Source organism: Coregonus clupeaformis, chromosome 14 (assembly GCF_020615455.1).
Source record: "Coregonus clupeaformis isolate EN_2021a chromosome 14, ASM2061545v1, whole genome shotgun sequence".
Taxonomy (NCBI): domain Eukaryota; kingdom Metazoa; phylum Chordata; class Actinopteri; order Salmoniformes; family Salmonidae; genus Coregonus; species Coregonus clupeaformis.
This window is the reverse complement of record NC_059205.1, coordinates 32,430,183-32,453,337: the sequence shown is the minus strand read 5'-3', so window position 1 is coordinate 32,453,337 and position 23,155 is coordinate 32,430,183. Positions and strand designations below refer to the sequence as shown.

The 23,155-nt window shown below is 43.9% G+C and overlaps 1 protein-coding gene across 2 annotated transcripts in view; it reads left to right on the top strand.

Annotated features, from left to right (window-relative positions):
* The window catches only part of LOC121581008 (phosphatase and actin regulator 1), a 96,984-nt gene that overhangs the window by 9,815 nt on the left and 64,014 nt on the right, over positions 1–23,155 (top strand). The gene's annotated exons all lie outside the window — the stretch shown is intronic.

The window sequence follows — 23,155 nt, the reverse complement described above, 5'->3', positions numbered from 1 at the left end:
CTTTTATCTAAGAGTGTAGTGTACAGCAGTAACCTTGGCATCCAATCAGTCAAAGCTACACTGCAGTATTTACACTTTTTTTTTACCATTGTGAAATTGCTTCATTATTTTTTACAGGTACAGTACTCTTACAGGTAGATGCTTCTGGGTAAGAATAAGACACGTGTGGATGGATAGTCATGGGTATTACCATGGTAGCCATGGTTTGATTGAATCCAGACCCTGTCTTGTCTGAACCATGACACTGGAACCCACATTTAGCCCATGCAGACCAAAGAGTAGATTCCAAGCACTGGGCACAAACTGGTTGAATCAACATTGTTTCAACGTCATCTGTCAACGTATTGTGATGTGGAATCTGTGGAAAATACATTGGATTTGAAAAATGTCATAAACGTAAACTGTTGTTTTGAGGGTGAAATTTCAACCACGGGTTTATGCCATCATGGTAACCAAATTTCACCATAGACAAACCTTGTTTAATATATGTTGAATTTGTACCTTTAAATCAATGTCAGATCTTCAACATTATATCCACTATCAGAAGAAAAAAAGTATGGGAAGCACCTCCTACTGGAGAAATGATCTATCTACAGCTACCCCTTGGTCTCCCATCCACAGTTTTAACCAAGTCCAGCCCTGTTTAGCTACTTGTTACTGACTATTACCAATGTGCTATCGTGAGAATGATTGTCAAGAGATCTGTAATGATATTTAGTGATATTGAATTGTGTTTTGTTGTCAACACAACCAAATATCAACATTTTGAAGGATATGTATCTACTGCTTGAATAGTTCCATCTGTGCCACAGACTTAGTCTGGCTTTAATTCCAGTTAGTCTACTAATGAATCATTTATACAGTTGAAGTCGGAAGTTTACATACACTTAGGTTGGAGTCATTAAAACTCGTTTTTTCAACCACTCCACAAATTTCTTTTTAACAAACTATAGTTTTGGCAAGTCGGTTAGGACATCTACTTTGTGCATGACATAAGTAATTTTTCCAACAATTGTTTACAGACAGATTATTTCACTTATAATTCACTGTCTCACAATTCCAGTGGGTCAGAAGTTTACATAATAAGTTGACTGTGCCTTTAAACAGCTTCTGATAGGCTAATTGACATCATTTGAGTCAATTGGAGGTTACCTGCGGATGTATTTCAAGGCCTACCTTCAAACTCAGTGCCTCTTTGCTTGACATCATGGGAAAATCCAAAGAAATCAGCCAAGACCTCAGAAAAGAAAATTGTAGACCTCCACAAGTCTGGTTCATCCTTGGGAGCAATTTCCAAATGCCTGAAGGTACCACGTTCATCTGTACAAACAATAGTACGCAAGTATAAACACCATGGGACCACGCAGCCGTCATACCGCTCAGGAAGGAGACGCGTTCTGTCTCCTAGAGATGAACATACTTTGGTGCGAAAAGTGCAAATCAATCCCAGAACAACAGCAAAGGACCTTGTGAAGATGCTGGAGGAAAAAGGTACAAAAGTATCTATATCCACAGTAAAACAAGTCCTATATCGACATAACCTGAAAGGCCGCTCAGCAAGGAAGAAGCTCCAAAACCGCCATAAAAAAGCCAGACTACGGTTTGCAACTGCACATGGGGACAAAAATCATATTTTTTGGAGAGAAGTCCTCTGGTCTGATGAAACAAAAATAGAACTGTTTGGCCATAATGACCATCGTTATGTTTGGAGGAAAAAGGGGGTGCCTTGCAAGCCGAAGAACACCATCCCAACCGTGAAGCACGGGGGTGGCAGCATCCTGCTGTAGGGGTGCTTTGCTGCAGGAGGGACTGGTGCACTTCACAAAATAGATGGTATCATGAGGAAGGAAAATGATGTGGATATATTGAAGCAACATCTCAAGACATCAGTCAGGAAGTTAAAGCTTGGTCACAAATGGGTCTTCCAAATGGACAATGACCCCAAGTTGTGGCAAAATGGCTTAAGGACAACAAAGTCAAGGTATTGGAGTGGCCATCACAAAGCCCTGACCTCAATCCTATAGAACATTTGTGGGCAGAACTGAAAAAGCGTGTGCGAGCAAGGAGGCCTACAAACCTGACTCAGTTATACCAGCTCTGTTAGGAGGAATGGGCCAAAATTCACCCAATTTATTGTGGGAAGCTTGTGGAAGGCTACCCGAAACGTTTGACCCAAGTTAAACAATTTAAAGGCAATGCTACCAAATACTAATTGAGTGTATGTAAACTTCTGACCCACTGGGAATGTGATGAAATAAATAAAAGCTTAAATAAATAATTCTCTCTACTATTATTCTGACATTTCACTGACCTAAGACAGGGAATTTTTACTAGGATTAAATGTCAAGAATTGTGGAAAAACTGAGTTGAAATGTATTTGGCTAAGACTTCAACTGTATGTTGGATACACGTCTACATCTCAACCAAAAATCTAAGTTAAAGAATAGGACTAAATCAAATCCAACTTTATTTAATGTGCATTTAAAGTTTGAATTGATTTTACTTAGTCCTATTCTTTAACTTCGATTTTTGGTTGAGATGGAGATGTGAATCCAACATTATTTTTATTTTTTATTTTTTATTTTTTATTTTATTTTTGGTCATTTAGCAGACGCTCTTATCCAGAGCGACTTACAGGAGCAATTAGGGTTAAGTGCCTTGCTCAAGGGCACATCGACAGATTTTTCACCTAGTCGGCTCGGGGATTAGAACCAGCGACCTTTCGGTTACTGGCACAACGCTCTTACCCACTAAGCTACCTGCCGCCCTACATATAAATTATTAATTTGTAGACAAACTGGAATTAAAGTCAGTTGCACAGATGGAACTATCCAAGCAGAAGATAAACCTCTGAAATACAACAAATAGCCTATTAACATGTCGAGATGTTAATGATATGTTGAATTCATGTCTCCAACTCAACCAAAAATAAAAGTGAAAGAATGGGATTAAGCCAGTGGCTCAGATGGAACTATCCAAGCAGTAGATACATCTCCTTTAAATGTTGATATTTGGTTGCGTTGTCAACCAAACACAATTCAATATACATTTTGTAATACAGCAAATAGCCTTTAAGGCTTTCTTACAATTGTATGTATATTTCAACCTAAAAATGAATAACTAGGGCCTCTCAAGTGGTGCAGCGGTCTAAGGCAGTGCTAGAGGAGTCACTACAGACCCGGGTTCCACCCCAGGCTGTATCACAACCTGCCGTGACCGGGAGTCCCATAGGGCGGCACACAATTGGCCCAGCGTCGTCCGGGTTAGGGGAGGGTTCGGCCGGGGGGGGCTTTACTTGGCTCATCGAGCTCTAGCGACTCCTTGTGGTAGGTCAGGCGCCTGCAGGCTGACCTCGGTCGTCGGTTGAACGGTGTTTCCTCCAACACATTGGTGCAGTTGGCTTCCGGGTTAAGCGGGCGGGTGTTAAGAAGCGCGGCTTGGCGGGTCATGTTTTCTGGCGACGCAATACTTTGCCTCCCGAGTCTGTTGGGGAGTTGCAGCGATGAGACAAGATTGAAAAAAGGGGGGTACATTTTTAAAAACAAATCCATGACCACATTTTGAGGTTACTGTAACTACACATTTATTCTTATGTAATCATATAAAGCGAGAATGTTACATGTTCAAGATAGCAGACATAGGTTGTTGCAGGTCTGTGGAGATCTTCACAGTTACTGTAATAATCTGTGCAGTATCTCAAATATAATTGATCACTTGCACTATGTACTTTTAATGTAATCTCTACTGCAATCCAGGTCTGCTATTAGATGAAGCACAGTGATAACACATTCATCTGTTGTATAAATCAGATTTTTCATTGGAATTTGGTTGTGCTTTTAGGTGGTTGAAAGCATACAGATAACACATTGGAAATTCAACTAACTTTTTGAGTGAGTGAAGATAGTATGTAATGTCATTGATCAACGTCTCAACCAAATATTACCCAATTATCCACTTTGAAATGATGTGGTGTGCCCAGTGGGCAGATGTGTTTTCAATGGGGCAGAACTAGAGCAGCCAATGAGAATGGGACATATTTGAGGTGGTGGTTTGTGTGGCTCCCCTATTAAGACAGATCATTACGGGAAATGATGTACCCACCATTCAGACAGATATGTAAGTCCACATTAAGCCTGACCAGTAGGCTATAGGAAGAGGAAATGAGTGGGTGTAGTAAAAGGCAATAGAGGTTGGATTAAGTGCTTAATGTTATATTCATTTTTGCATATGACACTCTTACCTGGAGCAATGCATGAATCAGGGCAGGCAGTATACTGATCTGGAATTCCACACACACTACTACTTCACTTCCACCAAGCAAGGTTGAAATTGCTCGATACTTTACATTGTGTTGTAGAGCTGTGTCAGCATTAAATTGGGAGCCGTTACAGCCGTCTGCCACCCCCCTATCCCCCACCCTCTCCTCGTCTCCCCCCTCTGCCTTGTTCTCCCTGGGACCCTCGGGAACTGGAGTCCTGTTCAATTAGCATAATTGTGGTTGGGACTTAGCAGAGTGCTCTGTCGCCCATGAAAACTCCTGGGTGTAAGCAGTTACATAAATCAATGCCACCCACCCATTAGATCCAGAGCAGAGCTGCATGTATAGCTTTTAAACTTCGACTGAGTCATCACAGGCCAGAGGGAACGACTGAGCTCTGAGAACCAGCAATCCATTCACAAAAAAAAGAGGGAGAGAGAGAGGGGGGATAGAGGGAGAGCAAGAGAGAGAGATAGAGAGAGGGAGTAGACAACAAGGAGAGCAGCGGTAGCTAGAGAGTTACGAATTAGAGATTTATAGATACACAGAGCAAGTGTGTGTGTGTGTGTGTGTGTGTGAGAGAGAGAGAGAGAGAGAGAGAGACCTAGCTACCTGTTATGCATCTCCCAGAGGGCCATCGTGTGCCAAGCTGCTGCCAAGCCATCAGTCTACCGGTGAGTGTTGTTGCTGTGCTCAACTCAGTGGTGGTGTGTTTGCTCTCTCTCGTCTCAGTGCCCACATAGCAACGGTACACTGAGAACAGATGCAGGAAGGAAGAACAGTCTATCTGGAGGAATATCAAACTCAGAAGTGCAGGTTTGACATACTATTTATTTGGATATTAAACTCACAGGCCTCATTCTAGATTAATATGAACTCACAGAGCAAAGATTTTGAATTCTACCTTTCAGAGTATATTGTATGATCTGCTAACAAAGCTTGTATTGGAATGAGAGTTTGTTATTTCAAAGAGCTGCATATGTCCAACAATTCCTCACGGAGGCCCTGACTGTAGGGTTTATACTTCACTGCACGTGAATTAGGATTGGAACCATTCCCTCTCCCCTGTAAGACCTTGCTTCATTACTCTAGCTAAACTACCGGTCAAAAGTTTTAGAACACCTACTCATTCAGGGTTTTTCATTATTTTTACTATTTTCTACATTGTAGAATAATAGTGAAGACATCAAAACTATGAAATAACACATATGGAATCATGTAGTTACCACACTCTTGGCATTCTCTCAACCAGCTTCGTGAGGTAGTTCACCTGGAATGCATTTCAATTAACAGGTTGCCTTATTAAATGCGTTTGAGGCAATCAGTTGTGTTGTGACAAGGTGGGGGGGTATACAGAAGATAGCCCTATTTGGTAAAAGACCAAGTCCATATTATGGTAAGAACAGCTCAAATATGCAAAGAGAAACGACAGTCCATCATTACTTTAAGACATGAAGGTCAGTCAATACGGAACATTTCAAGAACTTTGAAAGTTTCTTCAAGTGCAGTCGCAAAAACCATCAAGCGCTATGATGAAACTGTCTCTCATGAGGACCGCCACAGGAATGGAAGACCCAGAGTTACCTCTGCTGCAGAGGATAAGTTCATTAGAGTTACCAGCCTCAGAAATTGCAGCCCAAATAAATGCTTCACAGAGTTCAAGTAACAGACACATCTCAACATCAACTGTTCAGAGGAGACTGTGAATCAGGCATTCATGGTCGAATTGCTGCAAAGAAACCACTACTAAAGGAGACCAATAAGAAGAAGAGACTTGCTTGGGCCAAGAAACACGAGCAATGGACATTAGACCGGTGGAAATGTGTCCTTTGGTCTGGAGTCCAAATTTGAGATTTTTGGTTCCAACCGCCGTGTCTCTGTGGGACCTTATATAGACAGTCATGTGCCTTGCCAAATCATGTCCAATCAATTGAATTTACCACAGGTGGACTCTCAAGGATGATCAATGGAAAGGATGCACCTGAGCTCAATTTCGAGTCTCATAGCAAAGGGTCTGAATACTTATGTAAATAAGGTATTTCAAACATCTCAAGGATGATCAATGGAAAGGATGCACCTGAGCTCAATTTCGAGTCTCATAGCAAAGGGTCTGAATACTTATGTAAATAAGGTATTTCAGTTTTTTATTTTTAATACATTTGCAAAAATGTCTTAAAATCTGTTTTCTCTTTGCCATTATGGGGTATTGTGTGTATATTGATGATATTTGTATTTTATTTAATCAATGTTAGAATAAGGCTGTAACGTAACAAAATGTGGAAAAAGTCAAGGGGTCTGAATACTTTCCGAATGAACTGTGTATATATATATATATATATATATATATATATATATATATATAGATTGTGTGAAAACATTGAAATGCTGTAGTTTACAACAATTATAATTTCTAAAGTGGAAGTTGGGAGAGTTATATTTGAGTGTTTCAGTGAAACGTAAGTGAGGGAGGCCCCGCTCTCTCGCTTTCCCAGATGTTTAGTTAATTTCATTCCGATCTCCTTTGCATTATTGTAGCCTTTTCTGTAGCCTGTCAACTATGAGTCTGTCTATCCCTGTTCTCTCCTCTCTGTACAGGCCATACAAACGCTTCACACCGCGTGGCTGCTGCCACTCTAATCTGGTGGTCCCTGCACACACGACCCACGTGGAGTTCCAGGTCTCCGGCAGCCTCTGGAACTGCCGTTCTGCGGCCAACAAGGCAGAGTTCATCTCAGCCTATGCTACCCTCCAATCCCTCGACTTCTTGGCGCTGACGGAAACATGGATTGCCACAGAAAACACTGCTACTCCTACTGCTCTTTCCTCGTCTGATCATGTGTTCTCGCATACCCCGAGAGCATCTGGTCAGCGCGGCAGTGGCACAGGAATCCTCATCTCTCCCAAGTGGACATTCTCTCTTTTCCCCCTGACCCATCTGTCTATCTCCTCATTTGAATTCCATGCTGTCACAGTCACTAGCCCATTCAAGCTTAAAATCCTTATCATTTATCGCCCTCCAGGTTCCCTTGGAGAGTTTATCAATGAGCTTGACGCCTTGATAAGTTCCTTTCCTGAGGATGGCTCACCCCTCACAGTTCTGGGTGACTTTAACCTTCCTACGTCTGCCTTTGACTCATTTCTCTCTGCCTCCTTCTTTCCACTCCTTTCCTCTTTTGACCTCACCCTCTCACCGTCCCCCCCTACTCACAAGGCAGGCAATACGCTTGACCTCATCTTTACTAGATGCTGTTCTTCTACTAATCTCACTACTTTGTATCCTTTTCTCTCTCACTCTCCTCCAACACTACTCACTCTGCCCCTACTCAGATGGTAATGTGCCGTCGCAACCTTCGCTCTCTCTTGCCCACTACTCTCTCCTCTTCCATCCTATCATCTCTTCCCTCTGCTAAATCCTTCTCCCTCCGATCTCCTGATTCTGCCTCCTCAACCCTCCTCTCCTCCCTTTCTGCATCTTTTGACTCTCTATGTCCCCTATCCTCCCGGCCCGCTCGGTCCTCCCCTCCTGCTCCGTGGCTTGATGACTCATTGCGAGCTCACAGAACAGGGCTCCTGGCAGCCGAGCGGAAATGGAGGAAAACTAGACTCCCTGCGGACCTGTCATCTATTCACTCCCTCTTCTCTACATTTTCTTCCTCTGTTTCTGCTGCTAAAGCCACTTTCTACCACTCTAAATTTCAAGCCTCTGCCTCTAGCACTAGGAAGCTCTTTGCCACCTTCTCCTCCCTGCTGAATCCTCCTCCTCCCCCTCCCTCCTCCCTCTCTGTGGATGACTTCGTCAACCATTTTGAAAAGAAGGTTGACGACATCCAATCCTAATTTATTAAGTTAAATGACACCGCTGGTCCTGCTCACACTGCCCTACCCTATGCTTTGACTTCTTTCTCCCCTCTCTTTCCAGATGAAATCTTGCGACTTGTGACAGCCGGCCACCCAACAACCTGCCCGCTTGACCCTATCCCCTCCTCTCTTCTCCAGACCATTTCCGGAGACCTTCTCCCTTACCTCACCTCGCTCATCAACTCATCCTTGACCGCTGGCCATTCCGTCTTCAAGAGAGCGAGAGTTGCACCCCTCCTCAAAAAACCTACACTCGATCCCTCCGATGTCAACAACTACAGACCAGTATCCCTTTTTTCTTTTCTCTCCAAAACTCTTGAGCGTGCCATCTCTAGCCAACTCTCCTGCTATCTCTCTCAGAATGACCTTCTTGATCCAAACCAGTCAGGTTTCAAGACTGGTCATTCAACTGAGACTGCTCTTCTCTGTGTCACGGAGGCTGTCCGCACTGCTAAAGCTAACTCTCTCTCCTCTGCTCTTATCCTTCTAGACCTATCTGCTGCCTTTGATACTGTGAACCATCAGATCCTCCTCTCCACCCTCTCCGAGTTGGGCATCTCCGGCCCTGCTCACTCTTGGATTGCGTCCTACCTGACAGGTCGCTCCTACCAGGTGGCATGGCGAGAATCTGTCTCCGCACCACGTGCTCTCACCACTGGTGTCCCCCAGGGCTCAGTTCTAGGCCCTATCCTATTCTCTCTATACACCAAGTCACTTGGCTCTGTCATATCCTCACATGGTCTCTCCTATCATTGCTACGCAGACGACACACAATTAATTTTCTCCTTTCCCCCTTCTGATAACCAGGTGGCGAATCACATCTCTGCATGTCTGGCAGACATATCAGTGTGGATGTACAATCACCACCTCAAGCTGAACCTCGGCAAGACGGAGCTGCTCTTCCTCCCGGGGAAGGACTGCCAGCTCCATGATCTCGCCATCACGGTTGAAAACTCCATTGTGTCCTCCTCCCAGAGTGCAAAGAACCTTGGCGTGACAATAGACAACACCCAGTCGTTCTCCGCTAACATCAAAGCGGTGACCCGATCCTGCAGGTTCATGCTCTACAACATTCGCAGAGTACGACCCTACCTTACACAGAAAGCGGCACAGGTCCTAATCCAGGCACTTTTCATCTCCCGTCTGGATTACTGCAACTCGCTGTTGGCTGTGCTCCCTGCCTGTGCCATTAAAGCCCTACAACTAATCCAGAACGCTGCAGCCCGTCTGGTGTTCAACCTTCCCAAGTTCTCTCATGTCACCCCGCTCCTCCGCACACTCCACTGGCTTCCAGTTGAGGCTCGCATCTACTACAAGACCATGGTGCTTGCCTACGGAGCTGTGAGGGGAACGGCACCTCCTTACCTTCAGGCTCTGATCAGACCCTACACCCAAATGAGGGCACTACGTTCATCCACCTCTGGCCTGCTAGCCCCCCTACCTCTACGGAAGCATAGTTCCCGCTCAGCCCAGTCAAAGCTATTCGCTGCTCTGGCACCCCAATGGTGGAACAAGCTCCCCCACGACGCCAGAACAGCGGAGGCACTGACCACCTTCCAGAGACACTTGAAACCCTACCTCTTTAAGGAATACCTGGAATAGTATAAAAGTAATTCTACCCCCCCTACACCCGCAATAACATCTGCTAAATATGTGTATGTGACCAACAAAATGTTATTTTGATTTGTTCCTCCCTTTATATCGCTTCCTGTCTCTTTCCCTCCCTCATCATTCTCCCTTATATCTACACGTCTACGGATCTGTCATGTCTCCCCCCACACACCCCTCTCTCTCTTTCTCTCTCTCTCTCTCTCTCCCCCTCTCGTGTCCCTGGTGTTGGAGTAGTGGGTGAATATTAATTTCCATGTCAATACCGTCCACATCCTTGGACCTCTGCACCTGCTGTATTAGACCGCCAATGACACACTACAGCAGGAACAGAAACACTAAACCACCAGACTACTCCACAGAGACAGAGTAGGACCACATTTCTCGCTCTGCACCTCAACCCATCCCCACTGCACCATTCAGTAGATGAAGCAGGTATATCAGCAGACTAATGCTATTCAGGAGTTGAGACAGATATGGTGGACTGATTTCTGTGCTCATTACTTGGTAGAGAAACCCATATTCTGGGAGATTTACAGATGTAGCCTAGCTAGCTGCACAGAGCAACAAGAGCACTTCTACTGCTGTTCAGCTGTCTGATAGCAACTGTTATTGCACGGAGGGCCGAGTGTCTGTGAGTTTTTGCTTCTCCCTTGTACTTGATTGATGAATTAAGGTCACTGATTAGTAAGGAACTCTCCTCACCTGGTTGTCTAGGTCTTAATTGAAAGGAAAAAACAAAAACCAGCAGACACTAGGCCCTCCATGGAATGAGTTAGATACCCCTGCAATACACCATCTCCTGCTACTCAGCCTGGCTTGCAGTCCAGACTAATCACATAATATCAAACCTCTCGTCAGCATCTTGTGGAGGATGTACAGGCAGGTGGATTTGATGTGTGCCTGTTGTGTGTTTATTGAAGTCACTTTCACTAGCCAGTCAGTCTCTAACAACACTAGAAGCCTGGCATTGGGAGCTATGTACTAGAATGTTACACAGAGGCTATGTGTGCAGGAAGCGGTGGAAGTAGGTACATCCACTGTGGGGATTGAACCCGGGTCCCCAAGGCTAGTACGCTAACCATAACACCAAAATAGTTAAATGCCTTGGGGAAGTTAGTATCGCATTTACAGACACTTAGGCTTTTTTCCAACATGAAAGACCAATGTGAACTATATTGTTAATGGCTGTGTAAACCATGCAGTTGAGTTTGACTAGTGTCTCCACTGGGGAATACTGTGCTGTCTTCTCATAGACTCTCCATAAGTACTGAAGGGCGTTGGTTTAACAACTTCATAATAAATATTTAAAGGGGAGGGCAGTGTGTTATATTTCCAAGCAGTTTAGAGGAGCTCTCAATGATAGGCTTTGGTTTTTAAACACTTACAGTTGAAGTCGAAAGTTTACATTCACTTAGGTTGGAGTCATTAAAACTCGTTTTTCAACCACTCCACAAATGTCTTGTTAACAAACTATAGTTTTGGCAAGTCGGTTAGGACATCTACTTTGTCCATGACAAGTCATTTTTCCAACAATTGTTTACAGACAGATTATTTCACTTATAATTCACTGTATCACAATTCCAGTGGGTCAGCAGTTTACATACACTAAGTTGACTGTGCCTTTAAACAGCTTGGAAAATTCCAGAAAATGATGTCATGGCTTTAGAAGCTTCTGATAGGCTAATTGACATCATTTTAGTCAATTGGAGGTGTACCTGTGGATGTATTTCAAGGCCTACTTTCAAACTCAGTGCCTCTTTGCTTGACATCATGGGATAATCAAAATAAATCAGCCAAGACCTCAGAACATATTTTGTAGACCTCCACAAGTCTGGTTCATCCTTGGGAGCAATTTCCAAATGCCTGAAGGTACCACGTTCATCTGTACTAACAATAGTACACAAGTATAAACACCATGGGACCACGCAGCCATCATTCTGCTCAGGAATGTATGTACGATTATGGTCACAACTTTTGACTAGAGCGTTTTTTAATATCAATTTCCTTGGTACTTTGGTGCGAAAAGTGCAAACCAATCCCAGAACAACAGCAAAGGACCTTGTGAAGATGCTGGAGGAAACAGGTACAAAAGTATCTATATCCACAGTAAAACGAGTCCTAAATCGACATAACCTGAAAGGCCACTCAGCAAGGAAGAAGCCACTGCTCCAAAACCACCATAAAAAAGCCAGACTACGGTTTGCAACTGCACATGGGGACAAAGATCGTACTTTTTGGAGAAAAGTCCTCTGGTCTGATGAATAAAAAATATAACTGTTTGGCCATAATGACCATCGTTATATTTGGAGGAAAAAGGGGGTACCTTGCAAGCCGAAGAACACCATCCCAACCGTGAAGCACAGGGGTGGCAGCAGCATGCTGCGGGGGTGCTTTGCTGCAGGAGGGACTGGTGCACTTCACAAAATAGATGGCATCATGAGGAAGGAAAATTATGTGGATATATTGAAGCAACATCTCAAGATATCAGTCAGGAAGTTAAAGCTTGGTCGCAAATGGGTCTTCCAAATAGACAATGACCCCAAGCAGACTTCCAAAGTTGTGGCAAAATGGCTTAAGGACAACAAAGTCAAGGTATTGGAGTGGCCATCACAAAGCCCTGACCTCAATCCTATAGAACATGTGTGGGCAGAACTGAAAAAGCGTGTGCGAACAAGGAGCCCTACAAACCTGACTCAGTTACACCAGCTCTGTCAGGAGGAATGGGCCAAAATTCACCCAACTTATTGTGGGAAGCTTGTGGAAGGCTACCCAACACGTTTGACCCAAGTTAAACAATTTAAAGGCAATGCTACCAAATACTAATTGAGTGTATGTAAACTTCTGACCCACTGGAAATGTGATGAAATAAATAAAAGCTGAAATAAATCATTCTCTTGTCACGTTCGTTCATCGACGGGACGGACCAAGGTGCAGCGTGATATGCATACATGTTTATTTGACTTATAAACACAACGACAAAACAAGAAACGAAACATGAAGTCCAAGGTACACAAACAACATACCTCACACGGAACAGGTTTCCCACAACCCACTAGTGCCAATAGGCTGCCTAAGTATGGACCCCAATCAGAGACAACGAGTGACAGCTGCCTCTGATTGGGAACCACAACGGCCAACATAGATCTACACATACTAGACTAAAAACATAGAACTACACAACATAGAATATACACACCCTGACTCCACAAACAGGAGTCCCCAGAGTCAGGGCGTGACAGTACCCCCCAAAGGTGCGGACTCCGACCGCACAACCTTTACTTAACAGGGTAGGGGCCGGGTGGGCATTCCGCCTCGGAGGCGGATCCGGCTCCGGGCGTGACAACCACCTATTCTCCGCCTCCCTGTTGCGACCCTGGTCTGGTCTGGACCTCGGCGCGCTGCTTCCCCTCTCCTTCCTCCCACTATACTCCAAGCCCTGTCTGGACCCTGGTGTGGGAGACCCCGAACCTGGAGAGGGGCTGACGTCTGGGTCTGGACTGGAGCTGCTGACCGGAGCTGGACCGGGCACCGGTGGAGCGGACTGCTCAGGCTCCGGAGTAGAGCCGCTGACCGGAGCTGGATCAGGCACCGGTTGAGTGGACTGCTCTGGCTCCGGACTGGAGCTGCTGACTGGTGCCGGACCAGGCACCGGTGGAACGGGCACGGGCCGTGCCGGACTGGACACACTCACCACTGGCTTGGTGTGAGGAGCAGGAACGGGCCGGGCCGGGCCGGGCTGGCGACGCGCACCACTGGCTTGGTGCGAGGAGCAGAAACGGGCCGGGCCGGGCTGGCGACGCTCACCACTGGCTTGGTGCGAGGAGCAGGAACAGGCCGGGCCGGGCTGGCAATGCGCACCACTGGCTTGGTGCGAGGAGCGGGACTGGGTTCCTTTATTAACCCCCGCTCCTTCTGCTGCCTAACCAGCTCCTCTCGCCGTGCCTCTACGCTTTCCTTCTCCCTTTTAGCCTCCTGTAGCGCCTCCCTCTGACCGAATAACTCCTGCTCCCTCTGAACCAATAGCCCCCGTAACATGGTGGCCTCCTCTCCTAACCTGCAGACCCGCCCTGTCGCGGCCTCCTGCTGCCTCGTCGTCCACACCGTGTGCCCCCTCCCAACATTTTCTTGGGGTTGCCTCTCAGGTCTCCGTCGTCGGCACTCCTCTTCCTGTGAGGACTCCTCCGGGAGCCCCCACGAGTTAGGGAACAGAAACTCGTCGTCGTCATCCTCCGACTCCTCAGTATAATACTGTTCCCACTCCTCTTCCCATGGTCGTAGGGACCCAATCTGAAAACCAACCGGGTGCAGTGGTCGGGGCTCTTCTCTCTCGCTCCCCGACCACCCCTTTAGCCCCCCAAATTTGTTTTATTGGGGCTGCTTCTCGGGCCTCCTCCTCGGCCGGCTTCCGTGTTGCCGTTGCTCCTCTCCTGCCTGGGCTTCCTTCTTCGCCCAGGGTCCTTTTCCCGAAAAGATCTCCTCCCATGACTTATAAACACAACGACAAAACAAGAAAAAAAACGTGAAGTCCAAGGTACACAAACAACATACCTCACACGGAACAAGATCCCACAATCCACTAGTGCCAATAGGCTGCCTAAGTATGGACCCCAATCAGAGACAACGAGCGACAGCTGCCTCTGATTGGGAACCACACCGGCCAACATACAGTGGGGAAAAAAAGTATTTAGTCAGCCACCAATTGTGCAAGTTCTCCCACTTAAAAAGATGTAGGATTTTTAATGAATTTATTTGCAAATTATGGTGGAAAATAAGTATTTGGTCAATAACAAAAGTTTCTCAATACTTTGTTATATACCCTTTGTTGGCAATGACACAGGTCAAACGTTTTCTGTAAGTCTTCACAAGGTTTTCACACACTGTTGCTGGTATTTTGGCCCATTCCTCCATGAAGATCTCCTCTAGAGCAGTGATGTTTTGGGGCTGTCGCTGGGCAACACGGACTTTCAACTCCCTCCAAAGATTTTCTATGGGGTTGAGATCTGGAGAATGGCTAGGCCACTCCAGGACCTTGAAATGCTTCTTACAAAGCCACTCCTTCATTGCCCGGGCGGTGTGTTTGGGATCATTGTCATGCTGAAAGACCCAGCCACGTTTCATCTTCAATGCCCTTGCTGATGGAAGGAGGTTTTCACTCAAAATCTCACGATACATGGCCCCATTCATTCTTTCCTTTACACGGATCAGTCGTCCTGGTCCCTTTGCAGAAAAACAGCCCCAAAGCATGATGTTTCCACCCCCATGCTTCACAGTAGGTATGATGTTCTTTGGATGCAACTCAGCATTCTTTGTCCTCCAAACACGACGAGTTGTGTTTTTACCAAAAAGTTATATTTTGGTTTCATCTGACCGTATGACATTCTCCCAATCCAATCAGACGGGCCTGGACATGTACTGGCTTAAGCAGGGGGACACGTCTGGCACTGCAGGATTTGAGTCCCTGGCGGCATAGTGTGTTACTGATGGTAGGCTTTGTTACTTTGGTCCCAGCTCTCTGCAGGTCATTCACTAGGTCCCCCCGTGTGGTTCTGGGATTTTTGCTCACCGTTCTTGTGATCATTTTGACCCCACGGGGTGAGATCTTGCGTGGAGCCCCAGATCGAGGGAGATTATCAGTGGTCTTGTATGTCTTCCATTTCCTAATAATTGCTCCCACAGTTGATTTCTTCAAACCAAGCTGCTTACCTATTGCAGATTCAGTCTTCCCAGCCTGGTGCAGGTCTACAATTTTGTTTCTGGTGTCCTTTGACAGCTCTTTGGTCTTGGCCATAGTGGAGTTTGGAATGTGACTGTTTGAGGTTGTGGACAGGTGTCTTTTATACTGATAACAATATCAAACAGGTGCCATTAATACAGGTAACGAGTGGAGGACAGAGGAGCCTCTTAAAGAAGAAGTTACAGGTCTGTGAGAGCCAGAAATCTTGCTTGTTTGTAGGTGACCAAATACTTATTTTCCACCATAATTTGCAAATAAATTCATTAAAAAATCCTACAATGTGATTTTCTGGAATTGTTTTCCTCAATTTGTCTGTCATAGTTGACGTGTACCTATGATGAAAATTACAGGCCTCTCTCATCTTTTTAAGTGGGAGAACTTGCACAATTGGTGGCTGACTAAATACTTTTTTTCCCCACTGTATATGTTTTTAGTCTAGTATGTCTAGATCTACAGTGGGGAAAAAAAAGTATTTAGTCAGCCACCAATTGTGCAAGTTCTCCCACTTAAAAAGATGAGAGAGGCCTGTAATTTTCATCATATGTACACGTCAACTATGACAGACAAAATGAGATTTTTTTTTTTCAGAAAATCACATTGTAGGATTTTTTATGAATTTATTTGCAAATTATGGTGGAAAATAAGTATTTGGTCAATAACAAAAGTTTCTCAATACTTTGTTATATACCCTTTTTTGGCAATGCCACAGGTCAAACGTTTTCTGTAAGTCTTCACAAGGTTTTCACACACTGTTGCTGGTATTTTGGCCCATTCCTCCATGCAGATCTCCTCAAGAGCAGTGATGTTTTGGGGCTGTCGCTGGGCAACACAGACTTTCAACTCCCTCCAAAGATGTTCTATGGGGTTGAGATCTGGAGACTGGCTAGGCCACTCCAGGACCTTGAAATGCTTCTTAAGAAGCCACTCCTTCGTTGCCCGGGCGGTGTGTTTGGGATCATTGTCATGCTGAAAGACCCAGCCACGTTTCATCTTCAATGCCCTTGCTGATGGAAGGAGGTTTTCACTCATAATCTCACGCTACATGGCCCCATTCATTCTTTCCTTTACACGGATCAGTCGTCCTGGTCCCTTTGCAGAAAAACAGCCCCAAAGCATGATGTTTCCACCCCCATGCTTCACAGTAGGTATGGTGTTCTTTGGATGCAACTCAGCATTCTTTGTCCTCCAAACACGACAAGTTGATTTTTTACCAAAAAGTTATATTTTGGTTTCATCTGACCATATGACATTCTCCCAATCCTCTTCTGGATCATCCAAATGCACTCTAGCAAACTTCAGACGGGCCTGGCTTAAGCAGGGGGACACGTCTGGCACTGCAAGATTTGAGTCCCTGGCGGTGTAGTGTGTTACTGATGGTAAGCTTTGTTACTTTGGTCCCAGCTCTCTGCAGGTCATTCACTAGGTCCCCCTGTGTGGTTCTGGGATTTTTGCTCACCGTTCTTGTGATCATTTTGACCCCACGGGGTGAGATCTTGCGTGGAGCCCCAGATCGAGGGAGATTATCAGTGGTCTTGTATGTCTTCCATTTCCTAATAATTGCTCCCACAGTTGATTTCTTCAAACCAAGCTGCTTACCTATTGCAGATTCAGTCTTCCCAGCCTGGTGCAGGTCTACAATTTTGTTTCTGGTGTCCTTTGACAGCTCTTTGGTCTTGGCCATAGTGGAGTTTGGAATGTGACTGTTTGAGGTTGTGGACAGGTGTCTTTTATACTGATAACAATATCAAACAGGTGCCATTAATACAGGTAACGAGTGGAGGACAGAGGAGCCTCTTAAAGAAGAAGTTACAGGTCTGTGAGAGCCAGAAATCTTGCTTGTTTGTAGTTGACCAAATACTTATTTTCCACCATAATTTGCAAATAAATTCATAAAAAATCCTACAATGTGATTTTCTGGATTTTTTTTCTCAATTTGTCTGTCATAGTTGACGTGTACCTATGATGAAAATTACAGGCCTCTGAAATCTTTTTAAGTGGGAGAACTTGCACAATTGGTGGCTGACTAAATACTTTTTTTCCCCACTGTAACTACACAACATAGAATATACACACCCTGACTCCACAAATAGGAGTCCCCAGAGTCAGGGCGTGACATCTCTCTACTATTATTCTGACATTTCACATTCTTAAAATAAAGTGGTGATCCTAACTGACTTAAAACAGGACATTTTTACTAGGATTAAATGTCAGGAATTGTGAAAAACTGAGTTTAAATGTATTTGGCTAAGGTGTATGTAAACTTCCGACATCAACTGTATGAGACTTGGCTCTTTTTTGCACCATCATTCTCATTTGCATATCGGTGTGTTCAACACTCTCACTTGGTCATACCAAGGACAAGAGGGAAAGTCTATGCGTCCAAGTGTTCAGTGGAGACCAATGTGTTTCAAATGACCTTGGTGTTGGGATGGGATGGGGGAAAAATGTCTCTGGTCAAGGAACCCAGTCAGACTTCACTCGAGATGCCCAAAATAGTATGAGCTGTATTCATTTCCAAAGGCAAAATGTCATCTCAACAATATGGTAAATGTATGTACGATTATGGTCACAACTTTTGACTTGAGCATTTTTGAATATCAATTTCCTTTGGTTGTGAACACCATTAATAAAAACCTTTGGACTATGGAATTTTAGATTGAGTAATTAATTTTGTCCACTAATACTGTTTGTTTTCCCCCCTCAATAACTCTAGCTAGATATACAGTGCCTTCAGAAAGTATTACCACCCCTTGACTTTTTAACATTTTGTTGTCGTACAGCTTGAATTTAAAATTGATTAAATAGAGATTTTTTGGTAACTGGCCTACACACAATACCCCATAATATCAAATTGGAATTATGTTTTTTATTTTTTAAATAAATTTATAAAAAATATTCAACCCCTTGGTTATGACAAGCCTAAATAAGTTCAGGAGTAAAAATGTGCTTAACAAGTCACCTAATATGTTGCATGGACTCACTCTGTGTGCAATAATAGTGTTTAACGTGATTTCTGAATGACTACCCCATCACTGTACCCCACACATATTATCTGTAAGGTCCCTCAGTCGAGCAGTGAATTTCAAACACAGATTTAAACACAAAGACCAGGGAGGTTTTCTAATGCCTCGCAAAGAAGGGCACCTATTGGTAGATGGGTAAAAAAACAAACAGACATTGAATATGCCTTTGAGCATGGTGAAGTTATTAATTGTATCAATACACCCAGTCACTACAAAGATACAGGCGTCCTTCCTAACTCTGTTGCCGGAGAGGAAGGAAACTGCTCTGGGATTTCACCATGAGGCCAATGGTGACTTTAAAACAGGTACAGAGTTTAATGGCTGTGATAGGAGAAAACTGAGGATGGATCAACAACATTGTAGTTACTCCACAATACTAACCTAATTGACAGAGTGGAAAGAAGGAAGCCTGTAAAAAAATAAAATATTCCAAAACATGCATCCTGTTTGCAACAAGCACTAAAGTAATACTGCAACGAATGTGGCAAGCAATTAACTTTTTGTCCTGAACACAGTGTTATGTTTAGGGCAAATCCAATACAACACATTACTGAGTACCACTCTCCATATTTTCAAGTATAGTGGTGGCTACATCATATTATGGGTATGCTTGTAATTGTTGACTGGGGAGTTTTCTCAGGATAAAAAGGAAATGAAATGGAGCTAAGCACAGGCAAAATCCTAGAGGAAAACCTGGTTCAGTCTGCTTTCCACCAGACACTGGGAGATGAATTCCCCTTTCAGCAGAACAATAACCTAAAACACAAGGCCAAATCTAAACTGGAGTTGCTTACCAAGAAGACAGTGAATGTTCCTGAGTGGGCGAGTTACAGTTTTGACTTAAACCTACTTGAAAATCTATGGAAAGGCCTTTAAATGGTTGTCTAGCAGTGATCAACAACCAATTTGACAGAGCTTGAAGAATTTTGAAAATAATAATGGGCAAATGTTGCACAATCCAGGTGTGGGAATTTCTTAGAGACTTACCCAGAAAGACTCACAGCTGTAATCGATGCCAAAGGTGCTTCTACAAAGTATGGTTGAATACTTATGCAAATTATTTATTTCTGTATTTAATTTTCAATACATTTGCAAGAATTTCTAAAAACGTTTTCACTTACATTGGGTATTGTGTGTAGATGGGTGAGAGAAAAAATATAAATGTCATCCTTTTTGAATACAGGCTGTAACACAACAAAATGTGGAATAAGTCAAGGGGTATGAATACTTTCTGAAGGGACTGCATCACCATGTCAGTGTAGCTTTTTATTGCTTGAGTGCCTGCCTTTATGAAATATTCATGTTTTCTGCATTCCACATCTCCTGAGAGGTCTTAGAGCCGGGAGTCACGTGCACTGATTATGCCAGAGGCTGGATTGGTGTAAAAACCATCTGAAACAGGTTATAAGAGGTTTCACTGATTGGGAGGAGAAGAACCACACCTGAAGCCTCTGCCACCTAGCCTGGTCCCAGATCTGTCTGTGCTCTCTTGCCAACTCCTTTGGTCACAACAACCATAGGAGTTAGCAAAGCAGTACAAACACATCCAAGACCAGGCTATCTGCCACACTGCAGATCCTGAGAGTCTGGGAGCTGTTCACTCCCATCATAGAAGAAAGAGTATTCTCTAGCAAAAAAAAAAATATCAAAAGGGGCTGGTCTTTTTGTAGCACATAATGTAACAATGCTGCTCTCTCGTGGAGAACATTATGCTACTGCAACAGTAGTGCAGTGATGAAAATGCATATGCCTCTGGGTTACAGCAGTTACTGGACTGTTATGAGACTAAATCCCAGGAAAAGGGTCACAATGGCAATGAATATTTAAAGTCCACAGAGGAGGAAAGATTTGATATAGCATTCTAATAAGGGGAAAAGTCATAATAGACTGTGTGATCTTTTTAAATGGGTATATACACCATTATTTTTTGACAGCTACAGTAAATGGTTACCATGTTTAGCAAGGCCAGAAAGCATAACAGAATGCATGTCGCACAGAGGAAGATTTTCTTACAAATTGTATTTTCTATATAAGAAAATATATGTTATTTTATATGTAAACTCAGGATGCACCATACAGTCATTGGGACGAACATCAACCTGGACTCAGGGGTAGACGTAACATAGTAAATGAGAACTGAGACTCTCAAATTAGTATGATATTTTATCTTTGGTATGGTATTTATTAATTTGTGGATGTCCATCATCCATTTCGTATGTATGTTACAAATTACGATTCATACAATATGTTACGAATTTGTAATATGTATGATATGTTACGAATTCCAATTTTTTTGTGTCTAATGTTAGGTAGGTGGCTAGGTGGCTAATGCTAACTAGAGCCCTGCATGGGCATGAATTTTAAACCGAGCCCTACCCATGCCCACGACATTCAGGCCCTACCCTACCCAGGCCCGATTGCTTCTGCCAAATTTAAGGCCGGCCCTGCCTGAAATCTTAGTAAGCTGCTCCTCTCTGTCTGTCACTCGCTCCCTGTGTGCAGCTCGCTCTGCATGCGCTCTGCTCATGGCGCTCTGAGTCTGTGAGTATCCATAGCAACGGCTCCGCTTGGGCTGCTCTGTTCAATGAAGAGACATAAGAGAGCAGTTAGCTGTTAGCTACTTTTCGTCACTCTAAACTCCGACAAAACTCAAGGAACATTATTATTTTCTGTGAAATAATCTCTCATGTCTTATATTTGACGAGGTTGAAGCACTTCAATGTTATGATCTTAGTCAGATATGACTGTACTTACTGCACAGCAGAGCATGTGCAAATGGATCAGCTTCAAAATGTCAGTGATCAATTTAGTGATACCGGAGCCCTGCCTGTACCCTAATTATTGAATGAAAAAACAGGCTCTACCTGGCGCTAACCCTATGTATAACCCCTGTATCCAGGCTCTGTCGCAGCCGGCCGCGACCGGGAGACTCATGGGCGGCGCACAATTGGCCCAGCGTCGTCCAGGGTAGGGGAGGGAATGGCCGGCAGGGATGTAGCTCAGTTGATATAGCATGGCGTTTGCAACGCCAGGGTTGTGGGTTCGATTCCCACGGGGGGCCAGTATAAAAAAATATGTATTCACTAACTGTAAGTCGCTCTGGATAAGAGCGTCTGCTAAATGACTAAAATGTAAAATGTATAATGTCTGGGCCTGTCGGGCTTGTGTCGGGTAGCAAAGCTTGGTGGCTAATGTTAGCTAGGCTAGGGATTAGGGTTAGGGGTTAAGGTTAAGGTTATGGTTAGGAGTTAGGTTAAAGGGTTAAGGTTAGGGGAAGGATTAGCTAACATGCTAAATAGTTGCAAAGTAGCTAAAAAGTAGGAAGTAGTTGCACATTTGCAAATTAGCTAAAATACTAAAGTTGTCTGTGATGAGATTCGAACATGCAACCTATGGGTTGCTAGACGTTCACGTTATACAAGGTTAGGCTTAAGGTTAGGGTTAGGAGTTAGGTTAAATGGTTGAGAGTAATGGAGGGTGCATGGCCTCTGATAGTGTATCCGATAGTGAAAGCGATGTGGATGCTAATGGTTATGTCTATCCAGGATTGAGGACGATGAATGAAGATGTCGAGTTTGAATCCGATGACGCCAGCAACAATTAGGAAAGAAGTTAATGAGAATATTGGATGGACTACTGTCGCTGAAGGTCAGATAAAAAAAGCTAAAGTTACAGTTAAGATGCCGTCTAGTAAACCTACTGCTCATGCTACTACTTCAGTTTGTAGTAGGGGTGAGGTTTGGAGTTAAGGCTTAATCTGTGTCCGGGAAACTGTCCCTTAATGAGCAAGTACCCCAGATACCAGTCGTGGGGTTAATACCAATTTCATTTGACTGCTTGGCATATTGCTTGGCATGTTGTTTACCGACTAACTTATGTGAACTCATGTACATGTAGTCTAATCCTTTTCTGTACAGTGAGTGTTTTGTCCTTTATGTGATTGAATCAAATTCTATTCTTTACATGCTTACTGACAAAAGCAACATAAAGGTTGAGAATTAAAGAAATACACTGCAGGCTGTAGTGATGTGGACATTCAATCTACAGTCGGCTACTTTCGCTTTACCACTCAAACACCCAATGACACACTCCTCCACCACTAATCGGAGGAGTAAGGATGGAGGACAGACTTTTGCCCAAACGAGAAACGCCCTATGAGACCAGCCTGCGCACATTTATTTAGTATTGTTTTCCATTTCCAGTAGGCTATACACCTGCATGATGTATTGCTGCTACCGAGAGGTTCAGTATGTCACTACTCAGCACAACCCATTTCTGACACTGAAGGTACAGATCACAGGTGGCTGGTGGCACCTTAATTGGGGAGGACGGGCTCATGGTAATGTCTGGAATGGTATCAAACACACCACACACACAGTGGTGTAAAGAACTTAATTTAAAAATCCTTAAGTGGTTTTTTGGGGTATCTGTACTTTACTTTACTATTTACAGGGCATTCTGAAAATATTCAGGCCCCTCACTTTTTCCCAAAAAAATTTACGTTACAGCCTTATTCTAAAATGGATTAAATCGTTTTTTCCCCTCATCAATATACACACAATACCCCATAATGACATAGCAAAAACTGTTTGTTATAATTTTTTGCAAATGTATTAAAAATAAAAAACTGAAGTAAACATTTACATAAGTATTCAGACCCTTTACTCAGTA